Consider the following 27,546-nt stretch of genomic DNA (forward strand, 5'->3'; position numbering starts at 1 on the left):
GCCAGAGCCGTTAAAAGTCCTGCATGCATATTATTTCATTTCCTGTTGGCATCAACTCTGTGAGGTTGGGATTCTGACCTGTTTTACAGATGTGGAGCTGGAGGCACACCTTCCATCTCCATGTACCCCTGCTTCCTGCCACTTCATGGAGCTGAAGTGTGTGTTTATTCCTGCTTTTAAAAAGAGTGCGTGTTTCTAGCCCCTGCCCCCAAGGTGAGGCCTTGACAGGGACTGCCTCTGTTTTTGTTGATCACAGTGTTCGTAGTGCCTAGCATGGGGCCTGGCACCGAGTTATATATTGCCGTGGACTGCTCTGGCAGCTCTGAGCCCCAGCGGACTTCTCTGTCATTGATGCTGGTCCCCAAGCTGCAAGGGCAGCCCCTTTCTGGGAAAAGGTTTATGATGGGCTGGAGCACCTGAGGCAGAGAGCTGGGCTTTTGTGGGCGGCGTCTCAACGGTGAGCTGAGCAGCAGGCCCCGGAAGGGGACTCGGGCAGTGGGAGAGTGGGGTGCTGCAGATTAAGGAGGAACTCAGCGCACAGAGCAGGGCGGGGGTGGCCGCTTGGAGGACAGCAAGGGCGACATTTGGGCCGCAGAGGCCAACCTCTGTGACCTATTGGGATGGTTAGGGCAGAGCTTGGTGCTAGCAGCCTTGGAAGCGACAGTGACGGTGCTAGCTGCACCCACGCGGGCATCCTGGGTCCTGCCATGTGGGGGGCGGGGACAAGGAGCGAGCTGCGTGCGTGGCCCTGCATGAGTGTGCATTGTGCGCGAGACAGCTGCGACGGTTGTGTGCACGTTCGTTTGCGCCAAGGAAGTTGCTGGCAGGATGGCAGTTGAACTGCGTTTGGCAGAACACGGGTAAGTGCAGATGCTATAAATCCGGGGAAGGGGCTGCGTATATGCAGACGCAGCGTGAGGTCCCGCTGCACCGACGGTGTTAACGCTGTGGGAGCAAGTGGGTGTGACCCGTCCAGAGGTGACGCTGCATATGCACGCATGTGTGTATGTATGCTGGTGAGCAGAGACCCGCTAATGCAGCAGGACCTGCCTGCTACCCTTAAATAACGACACTTGTCGGCTAGTCTCAGATAACGACATAGGCCCCATAATAACTGGGTGCGGCACACACAGCCACCAATCCCGAGTGGCCCAGGAGCCAGGTGTGTCCTGCATAACACTGGCCATCCTCTCTCCCTGTCCCTCTCCCCACCTTGTGGGCACATGAGAAGCTCCAGGCCCCCTCCCACACCCCCGACAGGTGCCACTGTTGACCAGACATGGGACGCGACATGCCGACCCATCTCCCGGAGCCTTCGCACCTGCCAGTGCAGGGACATTTCATCCCTCCTGCAGAAAGAGCCCCAAGCAGTCGTTAGTGTTTGCTTCTGGAAGAAGCGAAGGAAGGAGGCTTGCAGAAGTTGAGGGAGCTTGGAATAGCATGAATGGGTCCAGACATAACGGACGGGGTATGACCTGTGGAGTCAGATCCCCATCTAACACTTATTAGCTGGGTAGCTTTGGCCCAAAATCACCGAAATCGATTTCCCGTGTAAATTTTACCCAGCACCGTGCCGGATACAGCATAGGCTTCTTGGTCCCAGAGCTGCGTTGAAGGAAGTACTTCCTAGTCAAGACACATTTATGGATGTCCACTGCTGGAGTTGTTTTTGTGGCTCACCGGTATTTCTGGTTTTCAGCCTCTCAGACAAACGGTAGAAATATATGTCCCTATCCTTTTGAAGTCATATGTGGCCATGTGACTTGTTTTGGCCAATGGAGTGAGAGACAAGTGCATGGTACCACCCCTTCCTGGGGGCGGAGGGGTGGGGGCTTAGAGGCTAGAGTAGCAGGTGCCATGTTTTTCCCTCTCACCTCCTTTGGCGAAGTGAAGTTCTGGAGCTGGGGTGAAGATTAGGGAGCAGAGCTGACCTCTGAGAGATGTGTCGTGTAGTAAGAAATACAACGTTGTTGTTTTAATGGGGAGATTTTTGGGTTGTTACTAGCTTACCTTGCCTGATCTGTTTAATACACACAGAGGCCTTCCCTTAGTCTTGTCTTCTAGTCTCCACATGGGGCAAGGATTTACCCTTATTTCACAAAGGACAAAACAGGCTTGGGGTCTGCAAGGTATATCTTGTCAGTAAACAGATCAGCTTTCCAATGTAAAAAAAAAAAAGGCACATTTGGGGCCTTTGGCACAAGAATGGTGATTTAGTCTCAGAACCATTTCTGGAGAGGGGTGGGGTGTGGGCCAAGGGAGGGAGAATAGACTCTCCTACACAGGGAAGAGTCTGCACAGTGCTTTCTGATCTGACTCAGACAATAAGGGAAGCCCCAAGATAGGCAAGGGTGACATTGACGATTCCTACTTGCCCATCCCCTGTGGGCAATTCACCCAATATAGTGCACGGGACAGAACAGCTCATTTTCATTTATTAGACTTGCCCAAGTTATACATGATCATTGTGTAAAATTTATGGAATTCAGAGAAATGAATAGAATTTTTTAATAAAATAAAAATCTGAATGTATGTAGCTGGAATCACACTGTATGTAGCCTTTTCAGAAAGGTTGGCTCCTTTCACTTGGTAACGTGCCTTTAAGTTTCCCCCATGTCTTTTCATGGCTTGATGGCTCATTTCTTTGTAGCACTGAAAAAATACCCCATTCCTGGACGTAGTATACTGTATTTATCTGTCCACCTACGGAAAGATATCTTGGTTGCTTCCAAATTTTGACAATTAGAAATAAAGGTGCTATGAGTAAAACCATGCAAAAAATGCAGACCTTTGTGTGGATGCAAGTTTTCGAATCTCTTGGGTAAATACCAAGAAATACAACTGCTGAGTTACCTGGTAAGAGCATGTGTGGTTTTGTGAGAGACCAGCAAGCTGTCTTCCAACGTGGCTGCGCCATTTTGAATTTGCACCAGTGTTGAACAAGGGTTCCTGCTGCTCCGTGTCCTCACCAGCATTTGGTGGTGTGTGTGTGCTCTGGATTTGGCCGTTCTGATAAGTGTGTAATGATATCTGATTGTTTTATTTTGTATTTTACTGGTGACAGGGTATGGAGAGTGTTTTCGTAAGTTTATTTGTCACCTGTGTATCTTCTTTCAGGGAGGTGTCAATGAAAGTCTTTGGCCCATTAAAAAAAGATGTTTATTTTTTTTTGAGAGAGAAAAAGGCGCATAAGTGCCTCTATCAGTGCAGAGTCTGACATGGGGCTGCAACTCACAAACTGCGAGATCATGGCCTGAGCCTAAATCAAGAGTCAGATGCTTAACTGACTGAGCCACCTGGAGCTCCAGTCTTACTTATTTTTGAGAGAGAGAGAGAGAGAGAGAGAGAGAGAGAGAGAGAGAGAGAGACAGAGCATGAGTAGGGGAGGGGCAGAGAGAAAGGGAGACGCAGAATCTGAAGCAGGCTCCAGGCGGTCAGCACAGAGACTGATGTGGGGCTTGAACTCATGAGCCATGAGATCATGATCTGAGCTGAAGCCGGACACTTAACTGACTGAGCCACCCAGGTGCCCTGACCCATTTTTAAATCAGGATTTTTGTTTTCTTATCATCGAGATTTCAGAATTTTTGTGTATTTTGGATAACAGTCCTTTTTTTTTTTTTTATCAGATTTATCTCTTGGAAATGTTTCCTCCTAGTCTGTGACTTTTCTTCTCATTATCTTAACATTGTCTTTTGCAGAACTGAAGTTTTTAATTTTAATGAAGTCCAGTTTATCAGTGATGTCATTCATGGATCATGCCTCTGGTGTTGTACCTAGTCTCTTCCCCACACTCAAGACCACCAGGTTTTCTCCTATGTTGCCTTCCAGGAGTTCTATCATTTTGATTTCAACTATGTGATTCTATGTGATTCTTGGAAAAAACAAGACTATGGAGACAGTAAAAGGACGAGCGGCTGCCAGGGTTTGCGGGTTGGGAAGGGACGAATAGGTGGAATGCAGAGGACACTTCAGGGCAGGAAAAATGCTCTGGATGCTCTTATAATGTTGGATACGGGTTCTTGTACATTTGTTCAAACCCACCGAATGCACAAGGCCAAGAGCAAGCCCTCACGTAAGCTATGGATTTTGGGTGATGGTGATGGGTCACTGTAGGCTTGCCAGTGGTAACCAGGGTCCCACGCTAGTGGGGGGTGTTGTTGAGGAGGGAGGGGGCATAGATGGGGACAAGGAATATACAGGAAGTCTCTGTACCTTTGGCTCATTTCACTGTGAACCTAAAACTTCTCTAAAAAGTAAAGTCTACAAAACATTTAAAACCATTTCGTATTCTGCTCTCTAGAGATAACCACCATTAGTATCCCGTCTTCCAGACTTTCTCTATATGTACTTTAAAAATGGTGGTTTATGGGGTGCCTGAGCAGCTGGCTTGGTTGAGCGCCCAACTCTTGATTTTGGCTCAGGTCATGACGTCATGGTTTTGAGATTGAGCCCCGCATCCAGCTCTGAGCTGACAGAGAGGAGTCTGCTTACGAGGCTGTCTCTCCCTCTCTCTCTGCCCCTCATCCGCCCAAACTCTCTCTCTCTCAAAATAAATAAACATTTAAAAATAAAATGGTGGTTTACATCTATGTATATATTGTTTATAATTTGTTTTATCCCAGTCATCACATTGTGAACATCCTTCCATTTTAAGTAAATAGAGGGCCACATCACTATTTTAAAGGGTTGCATAGTATTCAGTCATAAGACACCTTTTTTTTATTAGTAATTATTAATAGTCACAGGAAGCCCTGTACTTCTGGATCTTTAGGCTATTTGCAAGCTCTGGCTGTTGGAAATAATCCTGTGATGAACATCCTGAAAGATACATCTTCTGGCACTTACCTAATTATTTCCTAAGAATAAATTCTTTGAAGTGGGATTGCTTGCTCAAAAGAAATGTTCTTTTCAAGGGCTTTTGTTACATATTGCCAAATTGCCTTCTAGAACCATGGCATTAATTTACAGTCCCAGCAGTAATGCATCGGAATGCCCTTTTCTTGAATCCCGTGTCAATAGTGGATATTGTCAATCTCTTAAATCTTTGCTAATTCTAGCAGTGAGAAATTGCACTTCATAGTTCCAGTGTACGTTTCTTTGATTCTTAGCGAATTTGGACTTTTTGTTTTTTCTCTAAAGGTGCATTGTTAGAATATCTTCTCGGTGTCCCTGTTGGAATCCCAGAACTCAGAGGGCAGAGTCATTCTTTCATTAGACGTGTATGTTTGTACTTAAGTGTCTGGCACAGTTTTTGGTGTTGAAGTTACAACCAGGAATAAGACACAGTTCCTGTTCTAGAGCCCACAGAGAGCAGTGCAAGTGGGTGTGGTGGAGGGGTGTGGCTGGGTACGAGAGACTTGGTTTTAGCCCAAGGGACATCAGTTGCCTGAAGCAGCAGCAGAAAATGAGAGGAATCAATGACTCACTTACACTCTGTGCTGTGCTGAGCTGTATTGGAGTCTGACATAAAAGGAAAAATCAGTATGACTGATCCGGTCTTCATTTAAATTTTGATATTTTGTTAATCATGGATTTTTGCATTCGTGGTGATTTTTTAAACATGTTGCATTATATTATTTATCTTGATTGCAGAGTTTTCTTGGCATATCTTTAGATTTTGCTCCCGAGATGAGTGCTTCATGCATCTTGTCCTAATCCTGGACCTCCAGGTGTATTCCTAATTTCTAAAATGTCAGTGCACACACAGGTGAGATCCTGCAACCTGGATTTAGGGGTCTCCTGACTTATGAATGGATGTTGTTCTGACTACACAGCTGGAAAGGTTTCAGGTCACTCTAATAACCATTATTTTGAAGGAATGCTCTGTGTTAGCCCCTGCATCAGACACTGGGGACAGAAAGTCAGGGCACTTAGTCACTGTCCCGTGGTGAGATTCAGAAGCCCAAGTAAATAATATGCCCCGTAATGGTCCATTGGCCGCCCCTGTCCCTAGAAGAACATGGCAGGTCATTATGCCACTTTGTTCCCATCCTGGCCACGGCCTTTGGTGGATTGATTTCCGCATTCTTAAGGGTCTTGGGCAACTAAGTATTAATAACATCAATCTAAGCATAATTGTAGTAAGTACAAGCTATGTATATGCCAAGCATGACACTAAGCACTTGTAACACGTCCAGCAAGGAAAACAGAAATCATTCTAAGTACTTAAAATAGAGGGGATCTAATCAGGGAGTTGATCGCACAGGTGATGGGAAGTTGAGAAGCCAAACAGGAAGTGGTGGGGCCACCCAACGTTTATGCGGTGGTGGAAAGTCACTTCAGCACCCCCCCCCCCATCTATGGGGCTGGAAAGACAAAGGAAGGAGATGGGGTTATCAGAACTCGGGAGAAGTTGGAACTTTTAGTTGGTTTTATAGGAGCTGAAACCATGGAGGAAATTCGGCTTTGTAGGAGATGTTGCCTGAGAAAGAAAGAAGTTGGTAATAGAAAAATACCTAGATTTTGCCTTCCTCCTACCTCACGGTATCTCACCAGTGCTTCCCATCGGCCCATCTCTGCCTGAAACCAGCTGACCTTGGAGCTTAGCCAGAAGTCGGATCTCTTTATGTTAGAGAACAAATCAGGGGAAGAGGGAGGAACCCAGGAGATAGAAACAAGTCAAAGAACAGCCTCCTACTGCACATAAATTTCTCATTATTACGTTGAAGTTAGGACTTGATTCCATTTTTAAAACAAGGGATCAGAAACCCAGAGGAGCTAAGAGATTTACTACAAGGAAATATAACAAGCAGTTGTTGGAAATGTATTTGAGGTTAGGCTTGCTTGGGGCCAGGATCATACTTTTCCTGCCCTTAGTCTTCCTCTCTGTCCTGAATCCTGCTGTCATCAGGGCATCTTGAGTGTTCGTGTGGGCCACCCACCCAGTGCCTCTGCTTCACAGTTTTTTGGCAGCTTCATCTCCAATGACCTTCACTTACTATTCTAAAGCCCAGGGCCGCCATATTGCACACTTCACTGAATTCTAGATTGTTGGGCTTCCTGGAGCTATGCAATGTGTGGGCCTGCTGACAGCTACCCAAGCTCAAGGCCATGGCTTCAACCTCTCATGACATTTGAACTCTTGGTTTCTGAAATCTTAGGTTCTAAGAGTCTTTTCTCTGCTTTTTCCTCTTCCTTTCCCTCATTCTCATTGACTTGCCTTTTGACCTTCTTCTGACACCATTACTATTTATGTTCAAATGTTTATCAGTCTGCCAGCTCTTGCTGGATCTACCCTCATGTCTGCCCAATCTAGGTCTCATGGTCATATATTCTTCCATAACTTTCATGCTACACTCACTGGTCAGTCCTACTTGACCTTTAGTGTTCTTTGATGGACAAAACCACACAACTGTGTAAGTTGGATTCATTATTAACTCATGATTTCCATACCTGTTTAATGCCCCTGGAAAGCATTTTCTTTTCTCAGCTGTAGTTCCAGAATTTTCCTTTCCTCACAGTAGCTGCTCCTAACCTTATGATAGCCTCTTGAACCCCAGGTTGCTTTTTCCTGGAAAGGGTCTTGGTACCTACAGTTGGATGACCCCAGTTTTGGGCTGATGCCAGTTGGAAATGCAGGAGTGAGGGGCAGGTAAAGCACAAAGATAGAGGTGATGATGGAGGCATGATTTACTAAGGAGAAACGCCAGAGACACAGGCAAGAAGACTGGGCCCAGAAGTTGGCATTTTTTTTCCTTTTCTTTTAAATTTTTTAACATTTATTTATTTTTGATAGAGAGAGACACAGAGTGTGAGTGGGAGATGTTTCAGAGAGGGAGACACAGAATCCAAAGCAGGCTCCAGGCTTTGAGCTGTCAGCACAGAGCCTGACATGGGGCTCAAACCCACAAACTCTGAGATCATGACCTGAGCTGAAGTCAGTTGCTTAACCAACTGAGCCACCCAGGCGCCCCATTTTCTTTTCTTTTTTTAAAAGTTTATTTATTTTGAGAGAGAGAGCAAGTGAACATGAGGGTTGGGAGGGTCAGAGAGAGACTCCCAAACAAGCTCTGTGCCATCAGTGCAGAATCCAATATGGGGCTCGAACTCACGTACTGTGAGATCAGGACCTGAGCTGAGATCCAGAGTCAGACACTTAACCAACTGAGCCACCCAGGCACCCCGGCATTTTCTTTTAGCATGTGCGAAATGCTCCTTTTTCTTGAGGGTTTCCAATTTCCTAGGAATTCTGGGCTCAGTGGCTTCACAAGGGTTAACATACTCATACTCTCTCCATCCTGTGGCCCTGCCATTAATTACTCCAGTGGCTGCAGACACTACCCGGAGCCAGGTCCTTGTTCCAGCTTCAGAGAGGGTTTATTGCCAACCACACATTATAACAGACTAATTGTGAGGCCCTTGCACCTGCTGGTTCCCCTTGTGGCTGGGACTCAGGGAGGGAGGGGGGTTATTAATGAGCTTGTTGCTCATTATGACAAAACAATAGGGAAGTTGGCAGAGGGGCCAGAGGTCTAGATATGGCATCAGAGAAGGCTGGCTGGCATTTCTGGGAACATGACTTTACAGTCTCATCACCTGCCTTCCTTCCCTGGTTCGTGCTGTTGACATTAGTGATAAAAGGGCCGTCATCCTGAGGGACACGTGCAGTCCTTGTGAGCTCCTGGCCGTGGGGCACCACCTGGATGGAGCAGTCGCTGAGCCAGCGGTCTCAGCTGGGATGGTGCAGGGCACTGGGCATGCTGGGATCTCAGCCCCAGCATAGAGGGGACAGATATGGACAGACACAGCTGGGCTCCAGGTTACCTGGGCTTAATAGATGCAGCTGAGAGATGGAGTGAAGCCAGCAGGAAGCCACCCGAATGACAACCCTCTGCACTTTGAAGGGCTCTAGGTATCATCCTGCTTCCAGAACAAGCACAGGCTGGGGCCAGGGTGAGGCAACTGGGGTGTCCAGGGTACAGAATTTAGGGGGGGGGCCCATTTTCAGCTCTGCAGATGCAGGGGCAGCACTAAGAGTAACGGTCTCCTTACCTCTGTGCCCTGAGTGCCTCACCCTCATCAAGTCCCTCACAGGTGGGCAGCTGTAGCCAAAGGGCCAGATGTGACTCCTCCTCCTTCGGGTCCCCAGGGCCAGCCTGTGCCCAGTATCCATAAGGTGGATTCCCCTATATTCCTGGAGGTTTTGTGTCAGTGGACTCAGAGCTGTATTTCGGATGATGGAGTCTTCAAAGGAGAGACATCTCTTTACATTTTAGAATGCGAGTCAAAGCAAGTCTGGACACTGTTGATTACCAGATGACATGCTGATAAGATGCCTTTGCTCAGGACAGATGGGCAGATAGGGAATGTGAGGGAGAAATCAGTATCTTTAGGAATTTGGCTAGTCTCTTCATTAAGGGAGATAAACTTTCAGATTGGAAAGGGTAAAGTTAACCTTGATGAGACAGCTCCCAAAGGTAGAAATTATGGATTGCTTGAAACTCGTTGAAATATTCTGAGTAAGATGAGTGATCACTGGGAAATTGCAGACCCTTGAATCAGAGAAGTGAATCTTTAGAAATCCTAGAGAAGGAACAAGGTGTCTGAAGCCTGGAAACTGCGGAAAAAAAAAAAAAAAAAAGACAACCTTTCAGTTTTCCTAAAGGAGAAGAGAGTGGAGCAGCCCTGGATAAGATTCTAGCATTGTTTGTTAAAGAATGATTTGTAAGCATCTTGGAGATCACCAGGAACTAATACTGACTCACTAAGAATAAGTTATGTGAGGCTAATCTCATTTCTTTCTTTGACAGTGTCTTTAGGATCTCAGAGTAAGGTAGTGACAGATCTGTTAGGAATTGCAGAAACCGAAAAAAGAAAAAGAAAAGAAATTGGCTTACATCATTAAGACGTTTGCTTTTCTTGTGCACCAAGAAGTCTGGAGGCAGGTAGTATCTAGCATTGGTTTTAGAGACTAAGGACTTTTAGAGCTGAGGGGAGTTTGTGATTGCCTTGGGTTTTCCTTCATGGTTGCAAGATGGCTCCAGCATCATATCCAGTATTCCAGGCAGGAAGGGCAAAGAGTAATCTGTCTTCCTTTTTTGGAAGGTCTGCACAAACATTTGTACTTTGACCTCAATGGCCAGAATATGTCACATGGCTGCTGCTACTTGCAGGAGAGCCTAGGAAATGTAGCTAGTACCTTGGCATCCTGCCTCCCCAACAAAGTCAACAAGAATGGGTGTTGGGCGATAAACTAGTAATCTCTAGTGCTATCTCATGGGGCAGATTGCTGATCTGGGTTTCAGCAGAACTTATAAAAGAATCTTCAGCTATTCTCAGGGAGAATACTGAGCAGGATTTGAGAGGATCCCAGTAGATTAATAATTAGTTTACCTACTGAGAGCAGATTAAGGGGAGGTCCTGACTAGAGCGCATCAGGGCTCTGTCTCAGCCTTGATCCTACTTAGCAGTTTTAATATATGATTTGGATGAAGCGACAGAAAATCCACCGGTATGATTCATGATGAAATAAAGGTAAAAGAGTAAGTGTGAAAAGGCTGGGTAAAAGAAATCTAAAAAGGTCTTGCCCACCTGTGTGGGCGGGCAGAGGAAGAACGGGGCGTCTTGCCATGGGATGCGGAAGCAATGGCTCCCGTCCAGGACAGGGGATGTCCAACTTGCACTGTGGATCTGTAAGGTTTTGGGACTATTAAGTGACCGTTAACTTCATATAGCCAAGGGTGATGTGGACCTCCAGAACCAACTCACCCTCAGACAGTGTTAACAGAAACATCACAAAAGGGGAGAGACAGACTGGAGAAGGAGAGCTCAGTGGGCAGAGCTACCAAGGGAAGCATGAGCCTCCTTACTTCCCTCAAAAATCTTTGGTGAAAGATGTTGGATTTCTCATTTTGTGAAAGAAGGAGGCTTGAGGAGATTAGAACCATCAGTTCATAAACCAAAAACAAAAAAATAGCTTGAGGACTTACTTGAAGGCATCCAAGGGGCTGGAATAAAATTTTCGGGGAGATAGTGAGCTCCCTGTCACTAGAAGTATTCAAGTTGGGGGAAGGGGATTTAGAGGCGATTTAAACATCGAGTGGAAAGATGGGCTAGTTGCACCATAACGCACTCCTGTTCTGGTCATGAGGCTCTTCGATTCTCTGCATTTCCTGAGGACCCCTGGGGCCACTGGGATCCGGGGAGGTGCTGGCCGTGGAGGTAGGCCAGCTGCTGGCCGAAGGCTCCCAAGAGGTTGATGAAGCACTGATTCAAGCCCCCACGATGAAATGTGCTGTTTCCAAATAGTCTGTGGGTTTGGCCACAGAAGGATAAACTGAGTCGGAATTGAACATTCGCTAACCCAGGTGTGGGCATGAGGGGTCAGCACACTATCCTCTAACCTTGAGCTTTCCTGGGCCTTGGGAAGAAGGGGATCAGGGGCTGGAGAGGGACCAGGTTTATCCGTTGGCTTCATTGTGGGCCAACCAGCTGTGGCTTCATTAATCATCACTTCCTGGCGTGATGGGTGTTACCATAGGGGTGAATGTGAACGTGGCACTTAAGTTTGCTAAGCGGTTCTAGAACACTCATTATGTGCCAGACATTCTATAGGCGACAGAAGTGTGGAGAAGCATCAAGTATGGTCGCTGGGCTGGAGGGGCTCACTGCCCAGTGATGGAGAGGACCAAAACTCAAACAGATGTTTATCGGCAGAGGCCTTGATGGGCAGTTGTGCTGGGTGCAAGAAAGGCCAGTATTCCTGCCCATGGGCAGGGGCCTCAGGGGACACCTCCCTGAAGGGGAGCCATGAGGGGCAGTGCTTTAGATGGAGAAGACCACAGGGTGGGCTTTCCAGGTAGGGGAACAGCAGTGCAAAGGCCCAGTGTTGCAGTATCCTGATGCATCCTGGGCATGGGATGCTTTTCTGGGTGGCTGAGAGGGGGAGGTTCATGGCGAGGGGTGAGACTCCTCAGATTTGGAATTGACAATGAACCCACACTGAGGCAGTTGTGCTTCACTCTGTCAGCACTGAGGAGCCTCCTGGGCTTTAAAAGTAGGACAGGGGCGTGGTCAGATCTTCGTTCCAACGTCCCCCTCCCGGGGTTCTGGAGTTGGTGGCCGGGACAGGGCCGAGGCAGGGACTAGGAGCCCAGCTGGACCCAAGGTGCCTACATGGGGACTGTTTTTTCCTTTGCTGCCATTAGGTTGTCCCCAGAGTGGGTGATTCATGGAAGGAATTTGCTTCCCCAGCTTTTTCTCTTTTCTTTTGGGGTCTCATCGTCCTGGGGGAGGTGCTCTATGCCTGCTTGGGGATCGTTCACGGGGTTTAAGACAGGTTGGCAGCTGAGGGCAGGGGAGACAAATCACTCTCTGCTGCAAGCCTGGCCGAGCGAGCGTCAGGCGCTTGGCACAAGTCGTTTGCAGGCTGGCTTCCCGATGTGGGAAACGAAGCCCAGAGAAGTGACAGAACTTGTGTGAGGCCTCCCCGCTGGCCGGTGGCAGAGCTGGTATTCTAACCTTCATGCAGCTGCTCTCTGTCCAGCGCCCTTCACTGCGTCCCTGTGCCTCCTGCCCACGGAGCGCGGGGGGCGGGAGGGAGGGGTGGAGTGGGGTGCTGGCTGGTGCACCCCGGGCTGGCGAACTGGGCATCTGGAGGCCCCTGCCCACCCTCAGGTGGAGGCAGACAGGGCGGGACGGCCCTCTGGCGGCTCCCCCGGCCTGTCTTCGGCCTGTCTCTCGCTCAGATTAATTGCTGCCTGCCCGCCTGTGATGTTTCCCCGCTGGCAAGTGCGGGAGGGGCGGGAGCGCCCATCCGGAGCCTGAAGCGGCACAGCCGGCCGTCCGCAGCCCGCAGCCCGCAGTCCGCAGCGCACCCTCCCTTCTCCGAAAGCGATCCATCAGCCGGCAGCGGCCCCCACTGCGAAGCTGGCACCTCTGGGCCTCGTCAGGTGTGACGGGCCTCTGGGCTGGGCCTGTGTGCCTGCCTCTCGGAAGCCTTCCCCGGGCTGGTGGAGCCTCGTCTGACCGGGCCCTTCACTCTTTGGAAGGGAGGTCTTTGGGGGAAATTGTAGGTTGCGGTGGGGGCATTTCTTGAACAGAGCCCGTTTTCCCCCTTCAGCTCCCCAGAGGAGCAAGGACCCACCCCCCCAGATACAACCCCCCTCAGCATCCCCAGTAGTTCCAGAGACAAAAATGTCCCCCCAACAATGAGGCTGGGAGGGCCTGACCGGTGTGTGAGTTTGCTTGCAAGAGGAGGCCTGAGGGGGCCTCAGGCATTGAAAGGGTTCTGCTCATTCCCGACCCCGGGGATCTGCCCTCCCGAGACCTGGATGGGATAAACTTGAAGTCCCAGTGGTTCCTAAACGTGCCCATGTGTCAGAATCACCTACGGGGCCTGGTGAAACTAGGATTGCCAGGCACCCTCCCCACCCCCCGGCCCCCCTCCAAATTTCAGATTCACTAGGCCAAAGGTGAGGTCTGGAATCTGCACTTGTGACATGTTCCCAGGTGATGTCAGTGCCACTGGCCTGGGGTTCACACTTTGAGAACCAGTGGTTTAGAGAAAGGCCACTCTGTGCCCTGCTTCAGTCCCTAGGGACCTGTGGAACTCTAACCTCGCCTAGCTTCTCTGGGCTGTTGGTTCCTGCTTCATTTCCAGCCTGCCTGGGCGGTCTCACCCCTGAAATCAGGGGCAAAGCTCAGCCCTTTAGGGTGACTGACGGGCACTCTAAGGTGCGGCCGGCTGCCTTCGGCGTGGTGGGAGCAGCCGGAGAAGGCGTCTTCCAGAGCGACACAGCACAGTTCATTCAGATGCTCGCTGTTCTAAGTGTTCTTCAGCCACAGGACATTTGGGGGCTGGCCTGAGATGGATGTTGAGCTGGCTTACAGAGGACGCACAGTCAAGGCTAATTTCCCCGTCCATCTCTGACTCCTCAGCAGAGACAAGTTTGGCTGCAGTTGAGCCCCAGAATAAGCTGTACTGAGGGCAGCATCCTGGGAATGAGGATAAAAGACGCTGCCTCTCCCAGGGCCTTAACCCTGCGTGCCCCAGAGGCCTGGCTAGCTTCGTTCTTTCACCTTTTTTTAGTGCTAGGAGCCGACTGTGTGGTGGACCCCAGCTGGCTGACCTTCGTTAAGACCCCCGGCTGCTCACACCACTGTCGTTAGGCAAAATCCTCAACTTCAGCCTTCTTGCTCATCCTGCTTCCTGGGGGGTTTGCATCCCTCTGTCTGGAGCTATCTGCGACCTGCTGGGTGTCCTGAATGCCAAAAGGGTTCCCACATTTTTCAGGGCTCTGACATGATGGGAGGAGTCTCAGATACCGACTTCCTGGGGGCTGCTCACACACGCTGTGGGGTGGACAGTATGGCTGGAAGTTTCAGGCTGAGTCTCAATGATCTGAATCGTCGTAACTACCAGAGAACGTTCTATCCCTAATTCCTGTTGGCAAGCCTTGTCTCCAATACCACGCACACACACATGCTCAGCTTTAGCTTTGGTCCTGTTGAGTTCCCAAGGGAATCATGTACTCTTTGTCCTAATAAGTGGGACCCTGCAGTTAGGGAAATAACCCTGATTCTTTCCAGAGCAAACTTAAGAAGGCGCTTCAGCAGAAGGGGCATGGTTGCATTTTCTCCTAAACTATTCCTCACCTGAGATATGTAATATTAACTCCCTGTCACGTCTCATGCTCACTTACCAGGGCTGCAGCAGTAGCTGACTCACCCCTGCCCCTCTCAATCATTGCATTTGTCATGTGTGTCCTGGACAGCAGGGTGCCAGCCTCTGGGATTCTGTTTCTTGGCTCTTCTACGGGTGGGGGATGCCAAAGGCAGGGTCAGACAGTGGTTAGAGACTGCGTCACATGGGGCCTTGACTTAAGCCTAGAGAGTATATTTTGTTTTAACAAGGATGATTTCGTCAAAACTAATTTAATTCCTACTGAAGACATGGGTGATTGAATCCATCATTTTCACTTTCTGCAATCCTCTAAAGATGAGAAACATCAATCCACAAGGCACGGAGCAGAAGGAGGTCACATTCTTAGACTTGGTGTTAATCCCCTACTATTGAGACGGGATAGAAGATCCGGGCTTTGGAGTATTGTCCTTAGTAAATGCCTCGAACAGGCCTCGGGCTTGCCCTGCCCACAGCCTCAGGAGGCAGCAGGCTCTCCAGCCTTTTCTGTGAACCTTGCCAGTTTCTCTCTGCACCAGTGCATAATGTCAAGTGAGGGGCCCCCACCAAGGCGCCTGCTGCTTGCTGCCAGGCACTCCTGATGACTTCAGCTAATTTCTGAGTCTAGAAACATTGTTGACAATGTGATTTCTGAGACGTGAAAGGCGCTATCTCGTCGTGCCATCTGCAGCATGTCTGTCTGAGCTGGGGCTTCCGCTGCTCCTCTGCCCCCTCGAAGCGACTCTCACTGCTCCGTCATCATCTCCCACAGCTAATTGCTCCAAACTGACAAGGAGCCTTTTTTCATTTAGAGATACAGGGAGATGGAACTTTCTTGCTGATGTTTCCAAGTCAAGCGTGCCTTTTGGAATTGTAATTTGATCTTTTGGGTTCTGGAGGGGTGGAGGGAGTCTGGTTTCAGCACCGGGTCAGGGACAGCTCCTGGGAAAGAAGGAACCCAGTAGTCCTGGCTGGGATGGAAGGCCCTTCTGGGATTCTCTTACAGGAAGTCTGGGGTTAAATGGAATGAGCTGCCTTGGGAGGTAGTGAATTCTCTGTCAAATGGAGATGATTTTTTTTTTTTTGGAAAGTAAATAGAGCCAAGTTTTAAATGGGTGACATCTTCTAGCTCAGAGACTCCTGGAACCAGTTATTTTCAGGGGAAATGTGAGGTAGAGGAAGATAATAAAGGGGTCAGGGCTAGTGTTGTGGTTATCTATTGCTGTGTAACAAATCACTTGAGCAGTTCAGTAACTTGAAACAACAATAATTTTTTTCTCACATAGCTTATTTGGTCACTAATTCAGACCGGGCACAGTAAGGCTACTTTTTCTCTGTTTCATGATTCCTGAGACCTCAGCCTGAGGTCTTGCAGACTAGGGGGCTGAACTCCCCCGAAAGCTTCACTGGGGCTAAGGATCCATTTCCAAGGTGGTTCATTCACATGGGTGGCAAGTTGATGCTGGTTATTGGCAGGAGGCCTCAGTTCCTCACCACATGGACCTTTCTAGAGGGCTGCTTGAGTCCTCATGATGGCCAGTCTCTTCAAAGTGAGAAATTCAAAGCAGAAGCTACAATGTCTTTTATGACTTATCTTTGGAAGTCATACACTATCATTTCTGTAGTCTTCTCTTGGTCATGGAGGTCAGCTTGAGTCAATATGGGTACACAAAGGTGTAGCTACCAAGAGGCAAGGATCCTTAGGGGAGGATCCTGGAGGTTGACTATTATGCTAGGTAATCAGATGGCAAAGCAAAGTAGCCAGGCTCTCTTAGTTGGAAGGGGAAGACAAGTTCTGAGCTTGATAATATCCAACAGCAGGAAGTTGGCATGGGCATTAATTCCAAGTTACCTTGGGTTTCATGAAACATGTTCTCTTCTTTCTTTACTCACTCCTCTGTGGGATCCCCTCCACCACCATGTACTCTGTGCTTCCACAACTTTGCTGCCAATATTGACCTTTTCCTTGAGCTTCAGACTTATATTTACATCTCACTCCAACTACTCTGGCCTTCTGTCAGCTTCTCAAATACATCGTAGTCTAGCATATTTCAGGGGCTTCTGTATGTGCCATTATCTCTACCAGGAATACTGTCCCTAAGCTGTCATCTTCATCCCACCACTGGTCAGCTCACTGATATCATGGTCCAAATGCCACTTTCTTGAGCAGTCTTTGCTGACCTCTTCTATGGCAGATTGTATTTTCCAGAGATGGCTTTAATGATACATATCTCCCATCTCACATGCTCTTCTTACAATATAATGATGACATGACTTTATCAAAAGGTGGATTTCTATTTCTTCATCTATAACTTGAGTGGACCTTTTTTACTGCCTTGATCAGTAGAAGGTGACAGAAATGATGCTGGGTGGCTTTCAAGGTTAGGTCATAAAAGGCAGCATCTTTCTCTCTCTCTTTCTTTCCCTCTCTGTCTCTCTGTCTCTCTCTATCCCTCTCTCCACTAACTAGCCCATGCAGAAGCCACTTGGAAAGCTGACACTGCCTCTCAAACATGTGGGTGAATGAGCCTTTGGATGATTCCAGCTCCCTTTTGTGGAGCAAAGGCAAATTACTTTCAGGGTGCCCTTCGGAATTCCAGACTTACGAAGCTGTAAGAAATAATAAATGATTATAGCTGTTTTATGCCACCAAATTTTGGAGTTGTTATGTAACCACAGTAACTGATAAATCCCCAGACTCCATTAGATTTCCTTGTAATGTGCCATCATAACTTCTGGTATTTTCCCTTCATGGCATTCTTCAGGAGTTTGTAGTTCTATATGTACAGGTTCAATTAATTTGTGTTTGCTCTTTTAGACTGTAAAATTTATGAAGGTAAGCACTATACCCATTTCACTCACCAACACCTTGCCAGAGCCTGGCATAAAACATGTGCTCAATAAAAGTGTTAAATGTATAAATTAATGAATGATCCTTTCCCCCTTAATGCCTCACAAATACTCCAAATTCTTCATATACAAGCGCAAGTCATCATCCTTATCTCCTGACTCAGTCCTCCTCTAGCATCTTGGCAAGAGCACCATTGCCTCTGCAGGTACTCAGACAACACACTTGGAAATGACCTTAGTCTTTTCTCATTCTCCTTCTCATAAAAGACTCCAGGTCTGTGCATTCTCCCTCTTACTGCATTCCCATTCCACCCCCTTTGCCCCACCTTGGTTCAGTCCCTCATCCTTTCTTCCCTGCATCACATCAGTAGACTCCTGACCACTTCAGTTCCCTCCAACACATCATCTAAACTGGCAAGGTGAGCTTTCCACAGTGCACGTCTGAGCTTGCTATGCTTCGGATGAAACTTGTTCCCTGGCTCTGCATTGCCTTTATGATAAAGTTCAAAGTCCACAGTAACCTCCCTGGATCATTTGTGGAGAATGGTGGGATATCCATGAAATACAACAAGGCTCCTGGCTGTGTCTTACAGTTAGTTCCTCAGGGATCTGTCCTGGGCTTATCTGTTTGCCTTCATCTCTTACAACCCACCCCCGCCCCCCACTGTGTGCTCTAAACTTATCACACTCTTTGGGCTTTTCCCAGGTCACCTCTATTGATTTGGTTGCAAACAACAAGGATCCAACTTCAGCTATAAGAAGAGTTCATTGACTCAAGGGAGGGCAGGGCCAAGAGCTCCCAAACAGCCACACCAGGGACTCAGGGAGCACCTCTGTCTCTCCATCTGTTCCAGCAGGTCAGCTCCATCCTCCCTCGCTAGGGAAGGGCTTTCTCTATGATTTGGATGTTGCTGCAAGCAAATCACCTTAATCTTAGTCGTGGAAAACACCAACAATCATCTGTTATCACCGTCTCTCATGGTCCACAGGGTTAACTTGACACAGCTAGCTGGTTCATGCTCCGGTTCTCGTAAGGGGCACAGTCTGATGCCGGCTGTGCCTGCTGCCTGGAGCACCTTTACATCCTGGTCATTCTTCTTTGTCTTCTCTCATCTGATGAACCACCTCCTCTGGGAAGTCTTCTCTTTCTTGAGCCCCTCGTCCACCTCCCCTCCCCACCAAAACTAGAATAGGCATTTCTTCCTCTCACTCTCAAAGGCCTCTATGCTTACCTTACTTCTACTCATTCCCTGAAGTCATCATTTGACTTCTTTTAAACATCTATCTTTCCTACCCAACTGTGAGCTTCTATAGGGAAAAACCTGGATTCCTAAGGCCCCTTTCAGGATCTGGCGCTCAGTAAGTGCTTGATGATTGCTTGTGGAATGAGTGAATTAACCAGAGCACAGAGGAGGCTGCCCTCAAAATGAACTGCTCTGCCCCCTGGTGTGAGCAGATGGTCCAGCTGTGATGGGCCGGGGCAGAGAGAGGCCAACTCCCCCCGCAGCTGCCCAGTGCTGGGGCACCTGCGGGCTGCTTCGGGAGTCCTAAGCTGGCCTAGCAGGTGGAGGAGGGCTGAGGGCCCCACAGTCCTTTTGAGCCTCACTCTCTCTGAAGGGCCACCAGAGGCCATGAAAACATCTGGGAGAGGAAGCATACATATCAGCTGTTGAGCCTCATGCAGGTGAAATCACCAGCCTTGGCCTGAGGTTCCAGACATCTGCTTGTGGAAGGGCTTGGGGTTAGGGGGCCCTGTGGGACGGCACTGAGTGTAGGCTTGATTAATTAAGTTAGGGCAGCCGAGCCAGAAATTTAGGGGCCAGGCAGAAGAACAGCTAGAGCAGCCATTTATTGAGTCCCTACTATATGCTGAGCAGGATGCTAAGCTCTCTGCTTGAATGTTAGCTGCTTTTAACCCTATGAGGCAGGAACTCCTGTCATCTCCACACTGCCCTCCTCCACCGCATTCTGAAAAGGCCACAGTGTTTTGATAAAGCCATGTATCTGGGGCCTGAAAGCTGGATTTGAACTGTGGGCCTGTCTCTTCTTAGTGGTTTGGTTTTGGTCATGCAGGTTTTATTGTTTTGTGTAGCCTGTATTTCTCTATAGATACTTGGCTTTGTAGATGGCCACCTCTCACTATGTCCTTACGTGACAGAGTTCTGGTCTCTTCCTCTTCTTACAAGGATGTTAATCACATCACGAGTCCCCACCCTCATGACTTCATTTTAACCTAGTTAGTTCTAGGGTGCCCAAGTGGCTCAGTTGGTTAAGCATCCAACTTTGGCTCAGGTCATGATCTTGTGGTCTGTGAGTTTGAGCCCCACGTCGAGCTCTGTGCTGACAGCTCAGAGCCTGGAGCCTGCTTCCGGTTCTGTGTCTCCCTCTTTCTCTGCCCCTTCCTTGCTCATGCTCTGTCTCCCTCAAAAATAAAGAAAAAAAATTAAACCTATTTAGTTCTTAAAGGCCCCACTTTCAAATACAATCACATTGAAGGTTGTCTTCAACATATGAATTTGGGGTGTGGGGACACAAACTTTAAGTCCGTAACACCCCTGCTCATTATGATGTTACTTCAGAGTTTACAGATTCATTCCTTCATTCACATAATTTATATTGATTGAGTCCCTGGCATGGGCCAGTACTAACTATACTGACTGTTCCATTGCAGGTCCAGTAAGTCAAGCAATCAGTGAGACAAAGGGCTCAGATGAGACAGGGAGGTAGGGAAGTGGGAAGCCAGCCAGAGTAGACCGCAAAGTTTTGGTATTCCTTTATATGGTATCTGGAACTCAGTGATGGTTGCTTCTTCATTTGCATATTCTGGTATTTTCACTACTGCATAGGGCTTATCTGTGCAATCAATGATATAGTGATGGGCATGGAGGAGGGCACTTGTTGGGATGAGCACTGGGTGTTATATGGAAACCAACTTGACAGTAAACTATAAAAGAAAAAAATAAAACAGACTTGAGAACTAGAGTCAAAAAAAATGATATAGTGTGAAGATGATAGTGTGACTTCTGAGGTTCGGTTGAAAGAGAAGACATGGCTTCCATCTTGCTTTCTTTGGATGGCTGACTGCCACACTGTGAGGGTACTGCAGCAGCCCCGGGAGAAGTCTGTGCAGTGTGGAACCAAGACATCCTGCCACCACCCAGCACAGATGTGACAACCACAGTGCGGGAGACATCTTGGAATCCGGTCGTCCAGACTCAGCCAAGCCTTCATAAAGCTGCAGTTTTAGGCAGCATCTTGACTGAGACCTCATAAGAGACTCTGAGCCAGAACCACGTGGCTCAAGCAGTCCTGCGTTCTTGGCCCACAGAAACTGTAGAAGGTAATAGATGTTTATGGTTATTTTAAGTTGCTAAGTTTTGGGCTACTTTGTTATGCAGCAATGGATGACGAATATGGTTTTGGTTCCTGGAACTATGTGCTTTTGCAATCCACCTACGGATTTTATTTTATTTGTATTTATTAGAAGTTTTTTTAATGTTTATTTTTGAGGGAGAGGGAGAGAGAGAGACACACAGAGCCTGAGGTGGGGAGGGGCAGAGAGAGAGGGAGACTCAAAATCCAAAGCAGGCTCCAGGCTCCTAGCTGTCAGCACAGAGCCTGATGCGGGGCTCAAACTCATGAACCCTGCGATCATGACCTGAGTCAAAGTCAACTGTGCCACTCAGGCACCTCAGCCCTATGGATTTTAGACTTGCCTAGCCACCTTCTACAAATTGTCACCCAATTTCTCCCAATAGCTCCTTTGCTGTATATCTCCTGGTTCAGCTTCTCTGATTGAAGCCTGACTTATGCAGGAAATGTCAAGAGGAAAATATGGTGAATAGTGTTAAGTACCACATAGACCAGTGATTCTCTGAGGGTGCTCCGAGGAGCACTGGCTTCATTTAATAGGTTTTAGGAATATTAGCTTCTATAAAATTAAATGCTTTTCTTCACTATTACTAGAATAATATATATCGAATGTTGACTATATGTCAAGCATTTTACTTCACTGATTTTTCACTTTGAATATTCCCAACAGATTCCTTTTCTTTTCTGACTCATTGATTTGTAGCTGCCTGTTTTTGTTTCTGATCTCCTGTTTTTGGATTATCGATGCTATTTCAGCTTATATTTCTTTGAAAATTTTGTACCCTTTTAAATGCATTGTATTGTTTCTATTTCCTTAGAGAGAAATTGTCCCACTGTTTTATTTATGGGACCTCTGTCAAGACGTTGATTTTTCAATTTTGGTTAGTAATTTTTTTTTTTGAGTGTGCATCTTAATTGTGGGCTCCTCCCCTGCGTGCTCCTCAGGCCCCGCAGGGCCAAGGTTGTCTCCACCTGGTCTCCGCCATCTGGAGCTCAGACCTGGGCTTACGTGAGCAACTCAGTGCTCTCACCTGCTGAGGACAGAATAGCTTCAGCCACTGAGTCAGAGAAAACAATTCCAGGTCCCTGGATACCTGTGTGTTCTTCTTTCTCCTTCCACCATGGGCCCCCAGCTCAGTTCTGCGCCGTTTTTGGGTAAATGATGGAAATCGTCAGCCTGTTTGCAGGTCAGGGGAAGCACAGTCACTGTCCCTGGCTTCACTTGCAAGACTCTCCTTTCTCCTGCCACGCACGAAGAACATTCAGTTCCCACTCTTTAAAAAAAATTTTCTTTTGGGAAATGTTTATTTTTGAAAGAGAGAGAGACAGCACAGCGGGCAGAGGCAGAGAGAGAGGGAGACACAGAATCCAAGGCACACTCCAGGCTCTGTGGGGCTTGAACCAACGAACTGTGAGGTCATGACCCGAGTCAAAATTGGACGCTGGACCGACCCACCCAACCAGGTGCTCCCCAGTTCCCATTCTTTTGTGGACACCAAGCTCCTTGTCCTCACTCCCTGGTAATAGCTGCAGTGCCTGGTGACACTTCAGCCTTGGGCCCCACTCAGAATTGTGGAATTTCACTTCATTCCCAGTCCAAAGAGATTGAAATATGATTTCTGAGCATGATTACACCTATATTCAGAATACTTTAAAATTTTATGTGCCATTTGTATTAGTTTGGAAAGGAAGATGAGACCATCCTATGACCTGGGCAGCAGTCCATTAGTACTTCATTTGCATTATCTCATTTAACCCTCACAATAACCCTGTGAGGGTACTATTATTATCTTTGCTCTTCAAATGAGAAAATTGAGACTTGAGTAGATAAAGTGATCTATCCAAAGTCATTCACCTACTAAGCAGTAGTAGATTGAGGATTCAAATCCAGGCAATATAGCCAACCCCAGAGCTCATGTGTTTAACATTGCTGTATACTACAGGACTTCTCAGTGCCTTTAGTACACTGGTGGGCACTATAAGTCTCCAAGAGTGGTTGTGCAGAATTTCCCAAATTGATTTGACCTGATTCTTCTTAAGCTTCTTTCATCACTATGGCTCTGAAGACATTCTTTGGAAACTGTTCCTGCAGGGACAGACCAGGATAAAGGGAAGTGCATTGTGTCATAGTCAGCTTTTGAGAAGTAAGACTGTGGTAACAAAGAGTCTTTTAAAAATTGGTACTTTATCAAACAACCTAAATTATCTTTGTTGTCTGTCACATCTTAGCATTTGCAGTTTAGAGCTGCGGCTCTGCTCGGTATGACTTTCATTTTGGGACTTGTGTAGACAGACTCACCCCAATCCACAACATGGTTTTCTCGTGGCAGAAGGGAAGTTCAGGAGATCAGAGGAGACTTGCAACACATCTTAACTTCTGTGTGGACATCGCATAAATCACATTGCTCACTGGTCACTGACCAAAGCATGTCAGATGACCAAACCCACAGTCAAGGAGATAGAAATGTGTGCTGTCCTTATAGGTAATGAAGAAATAATTCCAACAGGAATACAATCTACCACGAAGGATGCAGCCATCTAAAGGTGCGTGCAGGCCTTTTTGGTGGTAGAGGGAAGGGAAGTTGGAAGCTGTACCCTAAAGTTTTCAGGGCAAGCATGGGAGGTGTGAAGGGGGAGATAACGGAGGGCATGGGAGCTGCTGCTGACTTCACACAGCCTCGTGGGTCAGTGGCAGAAGCCGTCCGTCCTAGGACATCATGATGGAAGCAGCAAGTCACATACGGGGTGTGTGGGCTTGGATGTCCTCTTTGATACCAGCTTCTCACATTAGAAATGTCCTGATGGCTTGTTCATTCCCATGTGCTTTACACATTCAGAGGACTCTCTCCACAAACTTTGAAAAAAATCTATTTATGTACCTTCATTTGCTTTCCTTCCCCTCTTTCGATTGCTCCCTAATCAGGAGCTGATGATGCCACCTTATAACCTGAATGTGATGTCATCTTTGGTATCGTTCAAGACACAGCACTTAACAGTTGTTAAATAGGGAGTTCATTTTTAGAACACTGCCTGCTTATCTTCTCCTGCTTTACAAAGGTGATTAAGATTTATTTTTAGTTGGACAAAAACAGCCTTCATTGATTTCTGCCCTATAGAGAAATAGGAGGACACTTGCATTACCCAGAGAGGAGGTTAACCCTTTTTCCCCCACTGCCATGGAGGCCACATACTGCCTCCTAGGTTATGCTTGATGGGTAAACAAAGTCAAAATGGTTCTTGCTTGGTACCAAAGCAGCAGACACTGGAGTCAGAGAATGTGACCTCTCTGTGCTCAGGGTTAGGCTATTTTGAGGATCTGGGTCCTTGGGAAGCTTTTCCAGGATAACTTCCAGGGGGGAGTGTGGCTTGAGCAGCCCCACTGTGGCCTTCTCTTCTCTCAGGCTGGGGTCTGGATGACTTTCCTCCCTTTTGCCCTTCACAGCCTGTGCCCCCAAACTCTGTTTCCCTGTCTTGCAAGAGATACTCCCACTTCGTTAGGTGTTTGTTAATATCGGCATCCCCCTTCCCGGCATCAAAATCTGCATGAGTTTTCCTACTGATGCTTTGACCAATTACCACCCACTAACTTGCTGAAAACAACATTATATTACAATTCTGGGAGCTCGCAGGCCGAAGTGGGTCTCACGGGACTAAAAGCAAGGTATTGGCAGAGCTGTATTCTTTGTGGAGGTCCTGGAGGAGAGTCCATTTCTGTTTCTTCCAGCTTCTAGTGGCTGCCTGCATTCTTTGACCCGTGGGCCCCTTCCATCTTCAAAGTCGAGCGCAAATGGTCAGTCAGGTGTTTCTCATGATGTCCTTTCTCCATTTCTAACTCTTCTGCCCACTTCTTCCCTATCTAAGAAATCCTTGTGATTACACTGAGTCCATCTGGAGAATCCGGGATAATCTTATCTTAAGGTCAGATGGTTAGCAACTTCAATTCCACCTGCAGCCTTAATTCCCTCTTGCTGTGTAACCGACCTCTTTACAGAGTCTGAGGACTAGGACTTGGACATTTCTTTGGAGGGCTGCTATTATGCCAACCCTAACACCTAATCTTTTGCTTTTGTCCAAATGTGCACATGGAGATGATTTTTTTTTTTTTACCAGCTTGGAAAGCCCTGGGGGTCAGGGACAAAAGAGCAATGTATAGTGTATAATATAAACCATTTCAATTTATTCCTATGAGATTAGTATTCTAGAGAGTTCTTTGGCCACTGCAACGATGCAGACCTTCTTGGGTATACCCTCCCTGTAGTTTCCAGACTCCTACTTGGTTGAGGGCAAATGCTTCCATGTCCTAGCTGTTCCTCGGACCCGGTGTGCCTCGGCTGTAGAGACTAAGCGAAGCTGGATGTCTAAGTCAGGGTTCTTCAGAGAAACATAACCGATGGGGTAGATAGAGAGATGCATATATGAGAGGAGAGATGTGTATATGATTATAGGAATTGGCTAATGTGATTATGGAGGCAAAGGAGTCTCATAATCTCTAGCTAGCTGGAGAACCAGGAAACTGAAGGTGTAAATCAGTTCAAGTCCAAAGGTCAGAGAATTGGGGGCTAATGGTGTAAGTCCTGGTCTGAGTCTGAAAGCCAGAGAATCGGAGGGGAAGAAGTTTGAGGACAGGAGAAGACAGTTGTCTCAGATCAAGCAGAGAGCACAAATTCACCTTTCTTTTATCTTCTTTGTTCTTTTCAAGCCCTCAGTGGATTGGAGGACGCCCCCCACCCTGGCGCAGGTGGTCATCCTTACTCAGTCTACCGCTACAATGCTAATCTCTTCTGGAGATGCTCTCGCCGACACACCCAGAAATGGTGGTATACCAGTTATCTGGGCATCCCTGAGCACCGTGCAGTTGGTAAGAGCTAAAGTCCACAGGGAGCAGACCATGCATGGCTTTAGAAAACATGGTAAGAATTTTGGCATTTATTCTGAGATCCATGGCATGTCCTTGGCCCGCCCACCCCATCACCCCATGCCCTTCAGGGAGAAAGATGTCTATATTTCTAGCTCGAGGGACAGTAAAATTTCCACCGCAGTTATTATATGAATAAGTGAATGAATGAATGAATGAATCAACATATATGCTCGATGCGTGTTTAATACATGCATATAGATACACATATTCATGGGCCCGTGACCTCTGGTTTCCACCTTCCCACACGTGGCATTTATTACCACAGAAGAACAACTGGCGTTTGGCAGAGGCCAAGTTCCACTGCAAGCAAAGCAGTTACAGCACATCTCACCTTCTGGAAACATGCCAGGCAGGCTTCATGAGGGGCAGGCCAGCTCCTGGAGAAGCATTTAGCTGTTAAAAGAACCTGACATTGGATTTAAATCGACTGATGAAATGGCACCTGATTTGCTTACTGCCAGCCAGTCCTTGGTAGCTTTTGGAAAGCCCCAATTTCTTGCTTTTGGGGGAAGGGTGGTGGTGATGGTGGTGCTGGTGGTGGTGGGGAACTTAAGGACCGTTAATAGACAAACCAATGGGTGCAGAAAGGGTTGCTGGAATTCCCGAGCCCAGACACAGGAGGTGCTCTTATTTTTTTTAATTTTTAAAAACGTTTTATTTATTATTTTTTAAATAGTTTATTGTCAAATTGGTTTCCATACAACACCCAGTGCTCTTCCCCACAAGTGTCCTCCTCCAACACCCCCACCCAGGAGGTGCTCTTAAATTCCACAGCTTTCCAATAGAAAGCTTGCAACACTGGATCACAACGGTCTGAAAGGTGTACTGTCATGTGAAAAATGCTTACTCCCAAACACCATATGGGAGACAGAGCAGAATATGGAATTGTGTAAATGATTATTTCTGTTTATGTAAAAATATATCTAGAAAAACGTAGGGAGGTTCTGACCTCAAAACATGAATAGCGGTTGTGTGAGGATCGTGGGACTGTGGTTAATTTGCTCGCTAATAAAAAATAAACACGGCTAAACTTCCTTGAGCCTTTAGCATGTGCCTGGCATTATATTCAGCGATCGTTTTTGTGGATCATCTTATTTAACTTCATAATGACCCTGGTAGGTAGGTGTTCGGCGGGTCCGGCCGAGGAAGCGGCTTAGCGAGGCTCAGTGGTGCTCTTCAGGCCACTCAGGTGATGTTTTCGTCAGAACAGAACAGGGTAAATTACTCTGTGGAAGCAAAACCCCGACATCGCAGTGGTTTTCGTTTTTTTTTAACAAAGTGAAAGCTTCTTTCTCACTCATGCTATGGCCTGACCACATCATGATCTGACCATGTCATGGTCTGATGTGGCTCAGACGACTCTCTTTGGTGGTTCTACCTGAGGGGTGACTCAGGGTCCTCAGAAGGCCCCACCTTGTAGCTCTGCCCTCTCAAAGTTCTCACGTCAAGCTTTGCATACCAGATAGACAAAGTGTGGAGAAGTCACACCCTTGAGTTAAGACCAGGCTTGGACCTGAAGTGACTTCACTCGTATCCCCATTGGTAAGAACTTTGCCACATGCCTCCACCCTAAACGTGAAGGAGTCTGGGAAAAGGCATCTTTCTGTGTGGAGAAGCAGAGAAAATAGTGTTGGAAACACATAGCATTGCTTCAGGTAGTTTCCCTAGGAAGTGGTGGAGCTTGAACTTGAACTTGAGTCCAGCATTTTGACTCCAAAGTCCGAGACAAGCAATCTGGAGACAGTCCTTTATCTCTATTCTTCTGCTGATAACCATTTAGAAT

The 27,546-nt window shown here is 47.4% G+C and overlaps 1 long non-coding RNA gene across 2 annotated transcripts in view; it reads left to right on the top strand.

The window, feature by feature from the left end:
- Positions 1–779: 779 nt before the first annotated feature.
- LOC115275368 overlaps positions 780–27,546 on the top strand; it is a 36,104-nt gene continuing 9,337 nt past the window's right edge. Inside the window, exons 1-2 of one of the 2 annotated variants that reach the window (XR_003901514.1) lie at positions 780–860; positions 25,545–25,755. This is a non-coding gene — a long non-coding RNA (uncharacterized LOC115275368). Of the gene's footprint in view, positions 861–12,679; positions 12,894–25,544; positions 25,756–27,546 lie in introns of those variants that run through there. The other variant, XR_003901515.1, reaches the window with a different exon arrangement.

Source organism: Suricata suricatta, chromosome 12 (genome assembly GCF_006229205.1).
Source record: "Suricata suricatta isolate VVHF042 chromosome 12, meerkat_22Aug2017_6uvM2_HiC, whole genome shotgun sequence".
In the NCBI taxonomy this organism is placed as follows: domain Eukaryota; kingdom Metazoa; phylum Chordata; class Mammalia; order Carnivora; family Herpestidae; genus Suricata; species Suricata suricatta.